This window comes from Macrotis lagotis, chromosome 4 (genome assembly GCF_037893015.1).
Source record: "Macrotis lagotis isolate mMagLag1 chromosome 4, bilby.v1.9.chrom.fasta, whole genome shotgun sequence".
NCBI classification, from domain to species: Eukaryota; Metazoa; Chordata; class Mammalia; order Peramelemorphia; family Peramelidae; genus Macrotis; species Macrotis lagotis.
The window spans coordinates 188,494,534-188,514,204 of NC_133661.1; the positions used below are offsets into that span (position 1 = coordinate 188,494,534).

The 19,671-nt window shown below is 33.6% G+C and overlaps 1 pseudogene; it reads left to right on the plus strand.

Moving 5' to 3' along the window:
* The first annotated feature begins 6,950 nt into the window (after nt 1-6,950).
* Nucleotides 6,951-7,916, plus strand: LOC141522816 (olfactory receptor 4K3-like; annotated as a pseudogene).
* The last annotated feature ends 11,755 nt before the right edge of the window (nt 7,917-19,671 follow it).

The following is a 19,671-nucleotide window of genomic DNA, read 5'->3' on the forward strand; positions in this document are numbered from 1 at the left end:
CTGCTAATAGTCTATATTATCCCCAACCAGAGGAAGAAAAACAAAACAAAACAACACACACAGAAAAAACACCCCTCTCGAATCTCATTAATACTTTATAAAAATTATCTCTTTTGCATCTCCTTCCCTTAATCCTAATTCCTCATATCAAAAATTACTAATTTGCAATTATCTTTAACAAAATATTTATGCAAAATTCTACCCTCACTGTTCACGACTGAGGGGAGGCGGGTGGGAAGGAAGGGTGGAATGAAATTTTGTAACTTGGAAATATGCATATACAAATGGATGAAAATGAAATATATATATAAAATCAAGTCTTGCTACTGTGGGGGGGGGAGGGGAGGAATTCAGGCAAGTCCCAGCCTTTTCTCTAGTATCTTGGCTCCATCTCTCAATTATGCTTTTTTTTTTAAAGACAGTGGGGTTAAGTGACTTGCCCAAGGTCACACAACTAAGTAATTATTAAGTGTCTGAGGCCAGATTTCAACTCAGGTACTCCTGACTCCAGGGCCAGTGCTCTATCCACTGTGTCACCTAGCCACCCCTCAATTCTGCTTTTTTAAGGAGTTTTTTTCTCTTAATTTTTTCCCTTTTTTACTGATTGAACCTTATCACTTTAAAAATATAATTCTTTTCAGTATTTTATTCTTCCTTTAGCAAGTTGCTGACTTGCTTTTCATGCTTTTTGTTATTTTGCATCCTGCCTTGCTGTCATTTCTTTCCCCATTTTTGCTCTCTTTTATTTGTTTTTTAAAATCATCTTTGGATTCTTCCAGGATATATTTTGTATGGGAGGAATCTAAGAACAAGTCCCATTTTTCTTTGAACCTTTGGAAGTAGCAGTTTTGACTTTGTTGTCTTCTGAATTTGTATTTTGATCTTCCCTATTACAACAGAAACTTTTTTTATTATCTTGTTCTTTGTTGGCTGTGGTTTATCTATTTCTCTTATGTGTTGATTTGACTCTTAACTCTATGTTAAATTTGGGCTTTTTTTTAAGACCCAATTTGGACTTTTTCTTAGACCCAATTTTCAGATTTTTATGCTGCTTTTTTCATAGGTAGTTCTTGGGGGGAGCAGTCTGGCTTCAAAGGTGGTATGATCATAACAGAGTTGTGTTTACTACTCTCTTGACCTGTGCTCTTGTCTATAAGAGATCACAAGCACATTTTTTACTTTGCAGCTATCATCAGGGCCCCCTATTTCCCCTTATCCACTAGTTCTGGTGTATTAGTGCTCCTTCTTGCTAAAAGTCCATGTCACAGTGTGGTGAGTCAGATCTCCATATGGTCAATGCAACAGATTCTTGCACTCAGCAGCAAAGGGAGCCCGGTAATCAACTCCTGACCATTTATTAGACTCCTTTACCATCTATGGACTGAGAAATCTGAAAAAGTTCTTCCAAGACAACTGCTGGCTTGCCAAGCTCCACTCCCATGGCAATGAGATAAAATCTTCCCTGACCATTGTCTTGGTTGGAAAATATTTTCACAATCCTTTTGTGCCTTCTGTTACTCTAAAATTTGCTTTGTGGAGTGATTTCAAAGATGATTAGAGGAGAAGTTAGGAGAGTTGAGTTAAGTCCCAGCCTTTTCTCTGTCATCCTGGCCCCATGATCAAGGAAAAAATAAAATCAGACTGCAAATATTTTTACTATATCTCACTTGAGGATGTTTTCCCTTCCCTGTCTGCCTCCTGACTTCACTGGCTTACTTTATATCTCAGATGAAATTCCTTCTATAGGAGTCTTTTCTAACCTCCTGTCACTCTTTTGCATTGCCTGTATATGAAATTTAATTTGCTTGAATTGCTATCAGTTTCTGAAATAAGCATACAAAAAATCAAAGGGCACCATAACATAATGAACTAGACTTGAAGTCAGAAAGCTTTAACTTCAAAAAATGATTCTGACACAATAAGCTGTGTAACTGTGGCTAAGGTGCATAACCCATGAGGGTTATTGGGAAAAATGCATCTTTAATTTTTATTAACTTAATCAAAACTTACATTACCTTCAAACATTTAAAAAAACATTTTTCTTTATCAGGTTCAAAGGCTGCAACAGGCTATCATAGGTGTCAACTACACACACACACACATACACACACACACAGACATTAAAAATATCTAATTTATCATATGACTAAGGAGAAAAACCTTGGGAATTCAATTGTTATTCCCTCAAAGTATCTCAGAAATATTATAGGGAACTATTCATAATGTTTGAGAATCACAAGATAGGTAAATGGATGTGGCAATGTTACAGAAGAAAGAAATATGTAGGAGAAAAGGTTTATTAGGAGATTGTATAGAGATATCTTTTAGATTATTATTATTATTATTATTACAAGACATCTGAAGAACTTGTGGCAAAAATCTCTCTGGGACCAAACTTTCTTCCAATGAATGAGGAGAATCCAATCCCTTATCCACCTTCCTGGTTCATATCACCCAACAAAGGGAATAGATGGGCCAGATGAGAAGAAAATGTTAGGCAATAAGAGAAGAATATTTATTTGTTGAAGCCACAAAAGCTCAATTTATTAATTTAGAGTGACTGAAGTAAACAAAATGTTGCTAATGAATCCATAGGACAATTGTTGAAGGCTCTATGTAAGTTCTCTCTCTCTCTCTCTCTCTCTCTCTCTCTCTCTCTCTCTCTCTCTCTCTCTCTCTCTCTTTTTCTCCATTTCCCAATGAAAATATATACCTGCATCCTATCTATATTTAAAAATATTTTCTCTGGTTTTCTTTTTGGAATATTATAAAATATATGTGTGCTATCTATAAACTTAAACCTTTGCAAGGCTATTCCTTATTTTTTTGCTGTTTCTTTACATTCTTAAATACAGTTATGATCAAATTGTGAATTTTATTTGTTTTCTTTTTGCCACTGGGCTTCTGATCTTAAATTGAGTTTCCTTTCATGCTGATCCAGGTATTCAGATTTACAAAGTTTGCAAAAGCATTTCTTTACCTTATACAGTGATCTTCCAAATTGAGATTTGAAAATCATGACAATTTTGTGTTAATGACTAAAGGGTCTTTGATTTTTTACTGGTAATCCTATGACTTGATTTACAACATAAATACTTAAATGAATATAAAGATAAAATTTTCTGATAATATGTTCACATGTAAAGAGCAATTTTATGAATTGATTATCATATTCATATGTATTTCTAGATAGCTTCCTCTCCTACCCCTGACCTTAGCTCTTGTGGTGTTCAAATTTTTGTCTCATTTCACTGTTATTTAGTATGGGTATTAAGCAAATGTTGCTTAAATTTGAATCTTTTTTTTTCCTTGTCCCATATTACATGATAGCTAATGCTATTAAGGCATTCATTTAGTTCCATGAATAGGTCAATGTTTCATTGATAGTTTTTAATGGTGATGCTCATAGTCATAATATCTTATATCTAATATTTCTAATCATTATAAAGACTTGGGCCATGCTTTAATCTGCAAAGTTAGTATATTAGGGACTGAAAGGAACCTTAAAGAAAATTGAAGACTAGAGATCTGAAATGACTTTTGTGGTGTCATATGTAATTGAAGGATTAATCAGACCCAGGTTCTCCACCTCTGAATCCAGTATTTTTGCACCCTTTTTATCCAGTGAGTTTATATAAGTATATTATATATATATATATATATATATATATATATATATATATATATATATATATATGGGAACATTTTATGTAACTAATATTTTGCACTTAAAATGTTAAAGAAAAATATATTATTATTATTTCTTCTATGAAGTGATGATTCACTATATTCAATGTTCAAGTGATCTGGTCCCCAAACAAATGACTGATGTCTTATAAATGATCATTCCAATAGTTCATATTAATTAGTCAAGTAAGGCACTGCTGTTATTCTATTTGTCTTAAGAAGCAAGTAGTATGGTTGATTCCTTCAAGTGTCCTAACTCAATCATTCACAATAGAAAAGGGTATGGTAAATTTCAGTATTTAACCCAGCAACAATGTTTTTTAGTAAGCCCCATCCTAATGGACATTAGTCAATAGCTTAAAAAAAAGGTGATAGAAGTTAAAATGCTTTCTAGTTTGTGTTATAACATGATTGAGGCATATTTATAGATAGACCACAATAAATAACAGTTTCAATTGATACCTGGCAAAAAGATGGGATTTCTCCTTTTCATGCATGCATTTTTGAAGTGCTTAGAAAGACTTCATATTTGCTCTCTTCTTTTTAAATAGTAATGTTAGACAGAGAGGACCCAAGACTGATTTTTGAGTATTCATTTCACTCCAGGCTTTATCAAAATGATTACATGTGACTCCCTGTGCATTGTTTGATTTATTAGGAAAATTAATGGTTTCACAGTTTTATTCTCCAGAAATTCAGATGAAGTATTTAGGGAAGGCTTTTATTATTATCTTATTCAGATAAACTGAGGCACAAAATGATTAAGGACATCTTCAAGGTCTGAGAACCAGCCAGCAATAGAACTTTGGACTAATTCCATGATTTCTAACTTCTAGTCTTTGTTTCCACCTACAATATCTTTGACCTTTCCTGTAAGAGACTGTTGAGGATCACAGAGAGGTCATTGGTTGATTGGAAATGGCCTAGGGGTCCTCTTGCCCAGGTTCACCTTTGGCCTACTCTTCTGAGTTGGCTTTCTGCATCTTGTTATCTGTTACTCCAATTTGGCTCTTCCTGGAGCATTGGGTTCAACAATAAGCAGGTGATAGCATCATTGTGTGAAAAGTACTAGCCTGAGGAAGTACACTTTACCACCTGCTGTGCACTGGCAGGGAGGAATTTATTTGAATTGCTAATTGGAGAACTCTAAGGGAATTGGGGGGTAAACCAGGGACTAAGAGAATATTTAAGCTCTGACATTTTGTAAAATAAATGGAGAACTTGTCATCTTTTTCTCCTGCCTCTTGCCTCTTCAACATTGGTCTGAGGCAAGAATTAATTATGAGGAACAGATGAGTTAGTCAGCAAGGCAAGCAACATTTTCTTCCTTGATGATGGAGTAAAATATTCTAAGAAGTTCTAAGTCTCAATGTCTCTATCATCCAGGTAACTTCCTTGAATCTATCATGAATTAACAATTTATTAAAAAGAATTCCTCTAGGTTCTGGAGATACAAAGATAGAAATAATACCAATCTTATTTTCAAGGTACCTTACCGTCTATTCCTGTTTTGGGGGTATGGTAATAAATACACCTTTATAATCCTAATGGAAGAAGAGTTAAGTGAAAAAGATCAAAGTGATATAAGAAATCTGAGGGCAGAACTGATCATTTTGATCTGGAATATTCTGGGCAGACTTTATGATAGTGATAGTATTTAAAATGGATATCCTTGTGAAGTAATGCTTTGCAATGTTGCAAAGCGATGAAAATAGTCATTTAAAATATTTCTCAATACATAGTTTGGATTTACTCACTTTTCTCTAAATTCAAAATAATTTTTAATTTTTTAAAATGTTTTTGAATAATTAACATTCCTCAGCTACACAACAGGGTTTACTCTGAAGAACAAAGGTTTTGGAATTTTATGATAGTTGTATTAACTGCTTGAATGACTTTTATAATGAAAGAGATTTTAATTTTATTGTGCTTTAGTTCCAGAAGGCATACCAGTAGCTTGATTCCATGAGAAGCAGATTTTGGTTCACTTGAAAAATGTGTTCCTGAAATTGGAAGATTTCAAAAATTTCGTTTGACTTCTTCTCCATTAAAATTATTTAAACAGAAATTAGGTGACTACTTGTCAAGTACATTGTAAGGAATTAATTTAGGAATGAGATGGACTAGTTGATTGTAGTGATACTGTCTTGAACTGAACTTCTATGATTCTTAGATTCTGAAAGGACCATAATTTTATGACCTGTGCGAGATTAAAGGATTCAAATCTGGTCCTTATGTCTCAACACCATTAGGGGAATCTGCATTATTACAACTGATATTATAGAATATAAAGAAACATTTGTTTCTTAATCTATAAAATTAGATGGCGGCATCTAAACTTTCTTTCACTTTTAAATCTATGATTTTATTCTCCCATAAGTTAGAGATGAAAGTTAAAGTCTAGACTGAATTAATTATATTTCTAATTATATAATATTTAAAAGAAAATGTTTTATTAAAACCAAAACATTTTAGTTTCAAAAGGTACTACATCCATTTAATTACTTGTATGGGATATGAATAGCATCTACTTTTTAATTATTTAAGTTCTTATTCTTCTCATTTGCTTTGAGTCTACTTTGAGGTAGACAATAAAAATGTTGGCAAGGGAAGAGCTTGGCAAACCAGTCCAAAAGAACAAATAAAAATGCCATGGGAAATCACCATATAGTTAGACTTAAATAATGTATTTTCTTCTTCATTTATTGATTTCATTTACTTGTATTTTTGTATTTAGGTGTGTGAACAATTGATCTTAATGTTCTTACCAGTTTGTTTTCTGTATATAAGCAGTTTAGGCATACACTGTATAGTTTTATTTTACCTATTATTTATCTTGAAACATAGCCAAAATTTATATATTTTTACCTATATCCACACATATACATAAAGGAAAATTTAGAACAATCCTTTCCTGAATGATCATAAATTCTAAATCAGTACTGTGAATTAATAACGTATCAGTATATGTCTTCTAAAGCTATAACATTCTAGAATGTTTCTAAATGGCAAGGGAATACAGACAAATAAATGTGTCTCTGTTTGTATTTGTGTGTGTGTGTGTGTGTGTGTGTGTGTGTGTGTGTGTGTGTGTGTACACAAGTGGTAAGCAAGGTTTAAAGAAGATATGTCAATATATCAGCCAAGTGAATTTGTCTTTGTATTTTTTCTCTCATTTTTATTTTCATAATTAATCATCTGACATTATTCTCATTTCTTTTTCCACTTTTTCACAGAAAACTTCTAATCCAATCTTAACACTTGACACAATGAACCAAGCAAAGTATTCTGGAGTGACTGAGTTTATGTTGCTGGCGTTTTCGGGATCTGCAGAACTCCAAATTTTCTACTTTGCTTTTTTTACCACGTTTTATATTGCTATTTTGCTGGGTAATTTCCTCATTGTGCTCACAGTGATCTCTGAACCTAACCTGCACACTCCTATGTATTTCCTGCTCAGCAACCTTTCCTTCACTGATGTATGCCTATCTACTTTTGCCACTCCCAAGATGATTGCAGACTTCCTTTTGGAGCACAAAAGCATCTCCTTTGATGGTTGCATGGCCCAGATATTCTTTCTCCATGTCTTTGCTGCTGGTGAGATGGTGCTGCTTGTAGCCATGGCATATGACATATATGTTGCTATTTGCAAACCTCTGCACTACACAACCATTATGAGTTTGCAGAAGTGTACAGGCTTAGTTATGGCTTCATGGATCATTGGAATCCTGCACTCCTTGAGCCAGTTGGCCTTCACTGTGAACCTTCCCTTCTGTGGCCCCAATGAAGTAGACAGCTTTTTCTGTGATCTTCCTTTGGTAATCAAACTTGCCTGTGTGGATACATATATTCTGGAGATAATGATGCTCTCTGAAAGTAGACTTATAGCCATGACCTCCTTTTTACTACTGCTGATTTCCTATACTGTCATCTTGGTGACTTTGAGGCGACATCCATCAGCTGGCAAAGCTAAGGCATGAGCCACTTTGACAGCTCATATTACTGTTGTAACACTATTCTTTGGACCTTGCATATTTATCTATGCCTGGCCATTCAGCAATTTTCCAGTTGATAAAGTACTCTCTGTATTTTACACAGTTTTCACACCTCTCTTAAACCCCATCATCTATACCTTGAGAAACAAAGAGATGAAATTAGCCATGAGGAAACTAAGAAGCCATCTTATGAATGCCAGACAGCCCTTGGCAATGAGAGTATCTCATCATTAAACCCCAGAATCATAGCCATTGCTTTTTTTACAATTTGTTTTTTATGTTCTGTGAGAGTGATAATCTATTAATGAGTTACCAATAATCCAGATGGAAAAATGTACTGGTCATCCTTTTTTCATTGCCTTCACATGCCCCCTAAAATTTTTGCTTATAGTTCATAATAACTATATCTATTTTGTCATTAAAAGCATTTACTATGCCTATGTTGAGAGAGACAGAGAGGTGATAACTAATAGATGATTACTAGATGTATAAGATTTTGCTTATATAGTTATAGATCCATACATATAAATCTATAGCTCTCTATCTCTCTTTTTGTAATAAGTTAAGTAATGGCTGTCCTGGAGGGTCTTTCTCAAAGCAGAGCTTTTGGAAGAATTTAATATGGTGTAAAGAGCAAAAGAAGGGCAGCTAGGTGGCATGGAGTGGCTAGTTGTTGTAGTGGATAAAGCACCGGCCTTGGAGTCAGGAGTACCTGGGTTCAAATCCAGTCACATACACTTAATAATTACCTATCTGTGTGGCCTTGGGCAAGCCACTTAACCCCATTTGCCTTGCAAAAAAAAAACCTAACAAAAAAGAGTGAAAGAAACATTTTGGGGCAAACTCCCAGTGGGAGGAAGCAGCCAAGGTATGGTTTTGAATTATGAAGAAATAGAAACAGTCCGGAAGTACTGGTCCAACACCTGCCTTTAAGACACTATTTATGTGACTATGGGCAAGTTAGTGAAATTTTCAAATAATTTTCTAAGACTCTTTAAGTTCATAATTTATATATTATTTCTTTATTTGGTAGATGTTTGCACATTAATTACCTACCCAGGGGGTGGTTAGGTGGCACAGTTGGTAGAGTACCAGCCCTGGAGTTAGGAGTACCTGAGTTCAAATCTGGCCTCAGACACTTAATAATTACCTAGATGTAGGACCTTGGGCAAGCCACTTAACTCCATTGTCTTGCGGAAAAAAATCCCTAAAAATAATTACCTACCCTAATGAAATTATAGGTTTAGAAAAAATATCAAAAATATTACTTGGGGGGCAGCTAGGTGGTGCAGCGGATAGAGCACCGGGCCTGGAGTCAGGAGTACTGAGTTCAAATACAGACTCAGACACTTAATAATTACCTAACCCTGTGGCTTTGGGCAAGCCACTTAACCCATTGTCATGCAAAAAACTTATCTATCTATCAATCTATATCTCTATCTATCTATCTATCTATCTATCTATCTATCTATCTATCTATTTTACCTGAAGTCATATTGGTAGTATACTATTTTCCTTTTAGGATTTTTCCAAGGCATATGGGGTTAAGTGGCTCGCCCAAGGCCACAGGGCTAGGTAGTTATTAAGTGTCTGAGACCGGATTTAAACCCAGGTGTTCCTGACTCCAAGGCCGGTGCTTTATCCACTATGCCAACTAGCTGCCCCAGTAGTATACATTTTGATGACCCCTTCAATCACAGAAAGAATAATGGTCAATGTTAACTATATTTCTTTATGAATTTTCAAAATTCTGAGTAATTAGAAGGAATGACTTTTTCACTAAACACTACTCTCTCAAATCAGCATTGTATATTTTTGGATATATTCTGCATACATATTTATATGTATATATGTTTACACTGTCTCCCTCATTAAAATATAACCTCCTTGAGAGCAGAGACTATTTCAGTTTTATTTTTGCATGTCCAGTGCTCAAATTAGTACTTGAAGCACATTGTATGCTTAATAAATGCTTGCTGTTTAAATTATTGATTTATTTGTATATATGTAATTTGCATGAAAAATATTAAGGAATACAATTATTATTTCTGCATATCTAAAAATTGTGGGTCCAAGTTATCTCTGTCTTTTCCTCTGCTCTTTGAGAGAACCAGCAATTTCATACTGATTATACATATGCTATCATGCAAAACATATTTCCATATTAGTCATACTGTAAAAGAAAATATGAATTTAAAAACACAAGAAAAATGAAGAAAGTTTTAAAAAATATGCTTCAATTTGCTTTCAAATTTCATCTGTTCTTTTTCAATTTCTAATTCTTTGCCACCATACAAAGAGCTGATGTAAATATTTTGATACATATAGTTCCATTTCCACTTTTTATCTCTTTGGGATACAGACCTGGTAATGATATTGTAGGGTAAATGTGAATACCCAGTTTTATAGCCCTTTAGGCATTGATATAAACTGCTATCCAGAATGATTAAATCAGTTCCCCACTTCACCATCAGTACCTTAGTGTCACATTTATCCACCATTTGTCATTTTCCTTTTCTGTTATATTTTACAAGATGATAGGTGAATGGTGGTAGTGATTTGGAACATTCTTTTATATAAATGATATAATAATACATTTGAAAATATTTCAAACATGCTTCAGCCATTCAAATAATAATCCTATATGATTATGAAAAGTTTGATAGCTATCCTTTAACCATTTATCAATTGAAGAATGAATCTTTATAAGTTTGACTCAATTCTCTCTATATTATAGAAATTAGACCTTTATCAGCAAATTTTGTCAAATTTTTTCACAGTTATGATTACTGTGTATTTTCCCCATCCTATCCTCTGCTTTTATTTTGTTTTTCTCTTTCCTTTCACACTGTCCATCCTCAAAAGTACCCGCCTAATTCACTATCTCTTTTTTACTTTTTTTTAAAGGGTAAGACAGATTCCTATATGTAAATGAGTGTGTGTTATTCCTTTTTTGAACCAGTCCCAAGAAAATAAGTTTCAAGCATTCCCCATCACCATCCTTATTTGTCACTCCACTATAAAGGCTCTTTTATAGGAGAAAATTTACCCCATTTGAAGTACCCCTTAACTCTGCTCTCAGTAAATTCTTTTTTTCTCATTCCTTAATTTTACTGTTTTTAGATACCATGACATCATATTCAAAACATATTCTCTATTTATGCAACCTCCTTCTAACTGCCCTAAAAATGATGTTTCCTTAGAGTTACAGATATCATCTTATGAAGTAGCAATATAAATAATCTACCCTTATTGAATCCCTTATAATTTCTCTTTCCTAGTTACCTTTTAGTGCTTCTCTTGAATCTTGTCTCCAAAAGTCAAGTTTTTCATTTGGCTCTGAACTTTTCATTAAGCATTCTTTTTTTATATCATACAAAAGTATATTTCACATAAAATATTTAGATAGGTCTATTTTTTTGTTTTTAATTATTAATTTATTTGTTTTTGATTTTTACAATTTTTCCCCTAATCTCACTTTTTGTCCACCCACACCACACAGAAGGCAGTCTTTCAGTCTTTACAATGTTTCCATGTCATTCATTGATGTAAGCTGAATGTGTTGAGAGAGATATCATATTCTTAAGGATAAAATATAAAATGTAAGAGATAGTAAAATTACATAATAAGATAACATTTTTTTTTAAATTAAAGTTAATAGTCTTTGCTGTTTGTGTGAACTCCACAATTCTTTCTCTGGATACAGATGGTATTCTCCATCACAGATACCCCATAATTGTCTCTGATTATTGCACTTATGGAATGAGAAAGTCCATTAAGATTGATTATCAAATTCATGTTGCTGTTATGATATACAATATTCTTTTGGTTCTGCTCATCTTGCTCAGCATCACTTCATGCAAATCCTTCCAGGCTTCTCTGAATTCCCTCTTGGTTTTTAGTAGAACAATAGTGTTTCATAATATCCATATGCCACAGTTTGTTTAGCCATTCCCCAACTGATGGCTGTTCACTCAATTTCCAATTCTTTGCCACCACAAACAGAGCTCCTATGAACATTCTTGAACAAGTAATGATTTTACCCTTTTTCATGATCTCTTCAGGGTATAGACCCAATAATGGTATTGATCAATCAAAGGGTATGCACATTTTTATTGCCTTTTGAGAGTAATTCCAAATTGCTCTCTAGAAAGATTGGTTGAGTTCAAAGCTCCATCAACAATGTATTAATGTCCCAGATTTCCCACATGTCTTCCAACATTGATTCTTGTCCTTTCTGATCATATTGAACAGTCTGAAAGCTGTGAGATGGTACCTCAGAGATGCTTTAATTTGCATTTCTCTAATAAGTAATGATTTAGAGCAATTTTACATGTGACTATGGATAGCTTTGATTTTCTCATCTGTAAATTGCTTCTTCATATCCTTTGACCATTTGTCAGTTAGAGAATGACTTTTTTTTAATAAATTTGACTCAGATCTCTCTCTATATATTTTAGAAATGAATTCTTTGTCAGAAATGCTAGTTGTAAAAATTGTTTCCCAATTTGTTACATTTCTTTTGATCTGGGTTACAGTGCTTTTGTCTGTTTTGTCTGTGCAAAACCTTTTTAATTTAATGTAATCAAAATTATCTAGTTTGTTTTTAATGATGTTGTCCATCTCTTCCTTGGTCATAAACTGCTTACCCTTCCATAGATCTGACAGGTAAACTACTTCTTGATCTTCTAGTTTTCTTGCAATTCTGTTTTTTTATTTCTAAACCGTGTATCCATTTTGATCTTATCTTATTAGTATAGGGTGTGAAGTGTTGGTTTAATCTAAGTATCTTCCATAAGATCTTCCAATTTTACCAACAGTTTTAACAAAGTGAGAGTTTTATCACAATAGCTGAACTCTTTGGGTTTATCAAACAGATTACTATAATCATTTCCTACTATTGAACCTTGTATATTTCATTGGCCCACCACTATTTTTTAGCCAGTGCCAGAAAGTTTTGATGAATGATGCTTTATGATATAATTTTAGATCTGGTAAGGCTAATCCAACTTCCAACTTCTTTTGCACTTTTTCTTTGAATCCATGGAAATTCTTGACTTTTTATTTCTCTATATAAATTTACTTACCACATTTTCTAACTCATTAAAGCAATATTTTGGAATTTTAATTGGTAGGGCATGAAACAAACAGTTTAGTTTTGGTAGAATAGTCATTGTTATCATATTAGCTCAATGAACAATTGATGTTAGCCCAGTTATTTAAATCTGATTTTGTGTGAGAAATTTTTTTGGTTTCAAAAAGGTTTTGAGTCTGCCTTGCAGGTAGACTCCCAGTTATTTTATATTGTCTGAGGTTACTTTGAATGGGATTACTCTTTCTTGCACTTTCTGCTGTATCTTGCTAGTAATATTTAGAAATGTTGAGAATTTATGAGGGTTTATTTTATATCCTGCTGCTTTGCTGATGTTTTTTAGATGATTTTTTAGGATTTTCTAGGTATACCATCATGTCATTTGTAAAGAGTGAGAGTTTTGTCTCTTCCTTCCCAATTCTAATTCCTTCAATTTCTTTTTCCTTTCTTATTGCAGAGGCTAACATTTCTAATAGGATATTGAATAGTAGTGGTGATAATGAGCATCATTCTTTCACCCTGATCTTACTGGAAATACCTCTAGCCTATCCCCTGCATATAATGCATGTTTTTGGTTTCAGATAGATACTGCTTATTCTAAGGAACAATCCATTTATTCCTACACACTGTAGTGTTTTTAGTAGGAATGGGGGCTGTATTTTATCAAAAGCTTTTTCAGCAATTATTGATATAATCATATGATTTCTGATAGATTTATTCTTGATGTAATTAATGATATTAAGAGTTTTCCTAATATTGAAACCAATCTTGCATTCCTGGGATAAATCCAATTTGATCATAATGTATTATCCTAGCGATAATGTTGTAATAATTTTACTAATATTTTTATTTAAGATTTTTGCAACTACATTCATCAAGGAGATAGGTCTACAACTTTCTTTCTCTGTTTTAACTCTTCCTCATTTAGCTATCAGCACCATATTGGTGTCATAGAAAGATTTAGGCAGATTCCTTCTTCACCGATCTTTCCAAAGAGTTTATATAAAATTGTTCCCTAAATGTTTGATAGAATTCAATTGTGAATCCATCTGGTCCTGGAGATTTTTTCCTTAGGGATTTCAATAATGGCTTGTTGAGATAGGGTTATTTAGGTTTTTAATTTCTTCTTTATTTAATCTGGGCAAGTTATAGTTTTGTAAATATTCATATATATCACTTAGATTGTCAAATTTATTGGCATAGAGTTGGGCACCATAATTCTGAATTATTACTTTAATTTCCTCCTCATTGATGGTGAGTACACCTTTTTCATTTATGATATTAGCAATTTGGTTTTCTTCCTTTTTTTAAATCAAATTGACCAAAGTTTTATCAATTTTATTGTTTTTTCATAAAATCAGCTCTTGGTTTTATTTATTAGTTCAACAGTTTCTTGATTTTGATTTTATTAATTTCTGCTTTAATTTTTAGAAGTTCTAATTTGGTATTTAATTGGGGATTTTTAATTTGTTCTATTTCTAATTTTTTTAGTTGCATATTTAGTTCATTGATTTCTTCTTACTTTAATTTTTTCATGTAAGCATTTAAAGATATAATATATCTCCTGACAGCCACCTTGAATGTATCTCATAGGTTTTGCTATGTTGTTTCATTATTGTCATTATCTAGGATTAAATAATTAATTCTTTCTATAATTTGTTGCTTTAATCACTCATTCTTTAAAATGAGGTTATTTAGTTTCCAATTAGATCTGGGTCAATGTCTCACTGACCCAGTATTGCATATGATTTTTACTGCATTATGATCTGAGAAAAATGTATTCACAATTTCTGCCTTTCTGCAAATGATTATTAGGTTTTAATGCCCTAATACATGGTCAGTTTTTGTGTAAGTGCTATGTACTGCAGAAAAAAAAAGTATATTCCTTTCTATCCCCATTCAACTTTCTCAATAGTTCTATCATATCTAGATTTTCTAACAATCTATTTACCTCCTTAACTTCCTTATTGTTTATTTTGTGATTAGATTTATCTAAATCTGAGAGTGGGAGGTTGAGATAACCCACTAGTAGTGTTTTGGTTTCTATGTCTTCTTGTAGCTCTTTCAACTTCTCCTGTAAGAATATGGATGTTGTCCCATTGGGTGCATACGTATTTAGTATTGAAATTACTTTATTGTTTATGATACCATATAAAGGAATGTAGTTTCCTTCCTTATGTCTTTTAACACTGTTTATTTTTGCAGATGCTTTGTCTGAGATAAGGATTGCTACCCTTCCTTTTTTTCATTTCAGTTGGAGCAAAATATATTTTGCTTCAACCTTTTGCCTTTACTCTATGTGTATTTCTCTCCTTCAAGTAAGTTTCTTATAAGCATCATATTGTAGGATTCTGGTTTTTAATCCACTCTGCTATTTGCTTACATATTTTTTAGGTTTTTGCAAGGAAAATGGGGTTAAGTAGCTTGCCCAAGGCCACAAAGATGGGTAATTATTAAGTGTCTGAGACCGGATTTGAACCCAGGTACTGCTGACTCCAAGGCCGGTACTTTATCCACTGCGTCACCTAGCCACCCAATTTGCTTATATTTTAAGAGAGAGTTCATCCCATTCATATTCAAAGTTATAACTACTAACTCCTTATTGCCCTCTATGCTATCTACCTTCTGTTTGTACTTTCCCCCTTTTTTCTCTTTATCCATATTCCCCCCCAGTTTTGTTTCTGAATATCACCACCTTCAGTCTGTTTGCCCTCTTATATCAACCCCTCTCCCCTTTCTTTCCTCTTTCCCTTTTCCCCTTCTTTCCTTCCTTCTGTTAGTTCCCATTTTTCTCCCCCTCCCCCTCCACCCCCTCCCCTTTTCTCCCTTTTAAAGCTCAAAAGGTAAGGTAGATCCCTTTACTGACTATCTAAGTTAACTTTTAGCCAAGTCCAATGAGATGAAGGCAGTTTTCATCTTCTCTCTTCTTCTCCTCAATTGCAATAGGTCTTTAGTACTTCTTGATGTAATGATATTTACCCCATTCAATCTCCTTCATCTTCCCATCTCTTTATTGTCCCCCTTTTAGGAAGGTATTGTTTTTAAATCACTGAGTCATAGAAATGTTATGAGTGTCCATCACTTCAGGTTAAGTATATTCTCTCTAATAGAGTTACTATTCTCAAGAGTTATGACAGTCTCTCAAGTGAGTATATAGCTATTTTCATCTTGTTGGATAGCAGTTTTTTTCTTTACCCTTTATTTTCTACCTTTACATGTATCTCTTGAGCCTCCTGTTTGATGTTCAAATTTTCTATTTAGCTCTGGTATTTTCACTGTGAAATAATGGAAGTCTCCCATTTATTAACTGTCCATCTTTTCCCCTGGAAGAGAAGGCTTAGCTTTACTGGGTAGTGTAGATACTTGTCTGCATTCCAAGCTCTTGTTCTTCAGAATATCTAATTCAAGGCCCTTTGATCTATTAATGTTGATGCAACTAGGTCCTGCATTAATCCTTACTGTGGTTCCTTGGTATTAATGGGGTTTTTTCCCTTTCTGGCTGCTTGAAGGACTTTTTTGTTTTATCTGATAGTTCTGGGATTTGACCCTAAAATTCTTTGGTGTTTTCATTTTAGGATCTCTTTCCAGAGGAGATCGATGTATGCTTTCAATAATTATTTTGCCCTCTGGTTCCCTGATATCAGGATAATTTCCCATAAATATATCCTTTAATATTAAGTCCAGGCTTTTTGTCTCTTCAATGTTTTCTGGAATGGCTATAATTCTCAGGTTCTCCCTTCTTGATCTGTTCTTGAGGTCAGTAGTTTTGCTGATGAGGTATTTTACATTTTCATCTATTTTTTTTTTTGATCTTTTGGTTTTGTTTAAAACAATCTTGTCTTATGAAGTCATTAGTTTCCTCCAATACCATTCTTTTTTTAAGAGAAGAATATTTTTCTTCATGTATCTTTTGCAACTCCTTTTCCAGTTGGTCAGTTCTATTTTTGAACAAAGTTTCCATTTGCCCAAGTGTAGTTTTGAGAGAGTCATTTAATTTTAAATTGATTTTTTTTAGTTTTTGCAAGGCAATGGGGTTAAATGGCTTACCCAAGGCCACATAACTAGGTAATTATTGTCTGACGCCAAATTTGAACTTTGGTACTCCTGACTCAAGGGCCAGTGCTCTATCCACTGTACCACCTAGCTGCCTTTCCAATTGATTTCTAATCTCCTTCTTGATTCCTTCAGGGAAGTCTTTCTGGGATGGAGACCAATTCATATTTTCCTCAGCAGTGCTAAATCTCTCTGGGTTAAAATTTGTTTCTTCTAAGTAATTTTCCATGGGCCCCCCTTTATTCTGACCTTTCTTCTACTTTTTAGGATCCTGTGTTGTGGAGGCAGGGATTGGCTCTCAAAGGTTTGCCTTTGAAAATCCTAGAACCTTTGTTCTCTTAGCTTCATAATTCCAAGGGTTTAACAAATAGGGACTGCTTGTTGCTTTCTCTGCAGTGTTTGGGGCCCTCAGGAACAGGGTCTGTGTCACACTGGGCTGGGCCCTGGAGAAGGGAGTTAATCTCTTTCCATTGAGTGAACTCTGTTGACCACAGTTTAGCTTGAGGGTGTGGGGGTGTAGACTGTTGTTTGTTCTCCTCAAAGGCCTCCATTGAAAGTACAGAGTTCAGTTCCCTGGCCCAGCTGACTGTTCTCCAAGCATGCTCTGAAACTCTGAGCTGGAACTCACCCTCCCATAGCTCCTCCCCACCCATACCCCCTGCCAAAGACTCTGCAGCTAAAGTTCAATCTTTCACTCACCAAAGTCTCTATGGCTGAGTCTGGCACTCTTGCTTCCCCCAGCTGCTGTTCTTGCACTGACCCTTTGCTCTAGTCTCCCAGTACACCCATGGTCTTCTGAGACAGATTTTTTTGGTAGGTGTTCTTCTCCTAGCTTCTCTTTCTGGATTTTGTTGATGGAATTCCTGTTAAGAGGTTTCTTTCATGTTGTTTCTGAGGGGGGAAAAGAGCACTTAACACAGTACTTGTCTTCTCTCCACCATTTTTGCCAGAAGTCCCAAGATTTTTTTTTATTGAAGAGAGAGTTTTTATCCCCAAAGCTGGGTTAATCTTTGAGTTTATCTAACAGTAGACTACTATAATGATTTCCAGCCATCTCTTTTGCACCTCGGCTATTCCAGTGATCCACCATTCTGTTTCTTAGCTAATACCAGACAGTTTTGATGACTGATGCTTTATAATATAATTTTAAATCTGTTAGGGCTAATCCACCTTCTTTTGCACTTTTTTTCATTAAATTCCTGGAAATCTTGGCTTTTTATTTCTCCATATAAATTTGCTTACAATTTTTTCCTAATTCATTAAAGTAGTTTTTTAGATTTTGATTGGTAGGGCACTAATTCAGTAGTTTCATTTTGGTAGAATTGTCATTTTTATTATATCAGTTCAACCTATCCATGAATCTGATTTTATTTGTATCAGAAGGGTTTTGTAATTGTTTACATAAAGTTTCTGAGTCTGCCTTGGCAGGGAGACTCCCAAGTATTTTATATTGTCTGAAGTAACTTTCAATGGGATTTCTCTTTCTAGCTCTTCCTGCTGTATCTTGCTAGTCATATATAGAAATGTTGAGGATATATGAGTATATTTTATATTCTGAGACTGTTAAATTTTCTGATTGTTCCTAGTAGTTTTTTTGGGATCCTCTAGGTCATCTACAAAGAGTGAAAGTTTTTTTTTCTCCCTTTCCAATTCTAATTCCTTCAATTTCTTTTTGTTCTCTTATTGCTGAAACTAACACTTCTAATACAATATTGAATAGTTGTGGTAATAATGGGCTTCCTTGTTTCACCCCTGATCTTACTGGGAATGACTCTAGCCTATCCCTATTGCATATAATGCTTGTTGATGGTCTCAGCTAGATACTGCTTATTATTCTAAGGAACAATTCATTTATTCCTATGTTCTTTAGTTTTCAGTAGGAATGGGTGCTGTATTTTGCCAAAGGCTTTTTCAGAATCTATTGATATAATCATATGATTTCTGATAGGTTTGTTATTTTTATAATTAATTATACTTAGTTTTCCTAATATTGAACCAACCCTGGGATAAATCCTACTAGGTTATAGTGATTTATTCTAGTGATAACTTGCTGTAATACTTTTGCTAAAATTTTATGTAAAAATTTTTGCATCTATATTCATCAGGGAGATAGGTCTATAATTTTCTTTCTCTGTTTTGACTCTTCCAAGCTTACGTATCATCACCATATTGCTGTCATAGAAAGAGTTATGCAGTGTTCAGTCTTCACCTATTTTTCTAAGGAGTTTATATAGAATTGGAACTGGTTGTTCTTTATATGTTTGATGGAATTCACTTGTGAATCCATCTGGCCCTGGAGAATTTTTTCTTAAGGAGTTCAATAATAGCTTTGTGAATTTCTTTTTCTGAGGTAGCATTGTTTAAGTACTTAATTAACTCTTCATTTAACTTGTGCAAATTATATTTTTGTAAAAAATTGTGCTTTTCACATAGATTGTCAAATTTATTGGCATAGAGTTTGGCAAAATAATTCTGAATTATTACTTTAATTTCCTCCTCATTGATGGTGAGTTTACCTTTTTCATTTATGAGTTAGCAATTTGCTTTTTTCTTTGTTTTTTTAATTCAAATTAACCAGAGGTTTATCAATTTTATTTTTTCATAAAACCAACTCATGATTTTATTTATTAGTTCAATAATTTTCTTGATTGCAGTTTTCTTAATTTCTCCTTTAAATTTTAGAATTTCAAATTTGTGTTTAATTGGGGATTTTAAATTTCTTCTTTTTCTAATTTTTTAGTCCCTTGTTTAGTTCATTGATTTCTTCTTTAATTATTTCATGTAAATATTTAAAGATATAATATATCATCTGATAATTGACTTGGCTATAACCATTAAGCATGC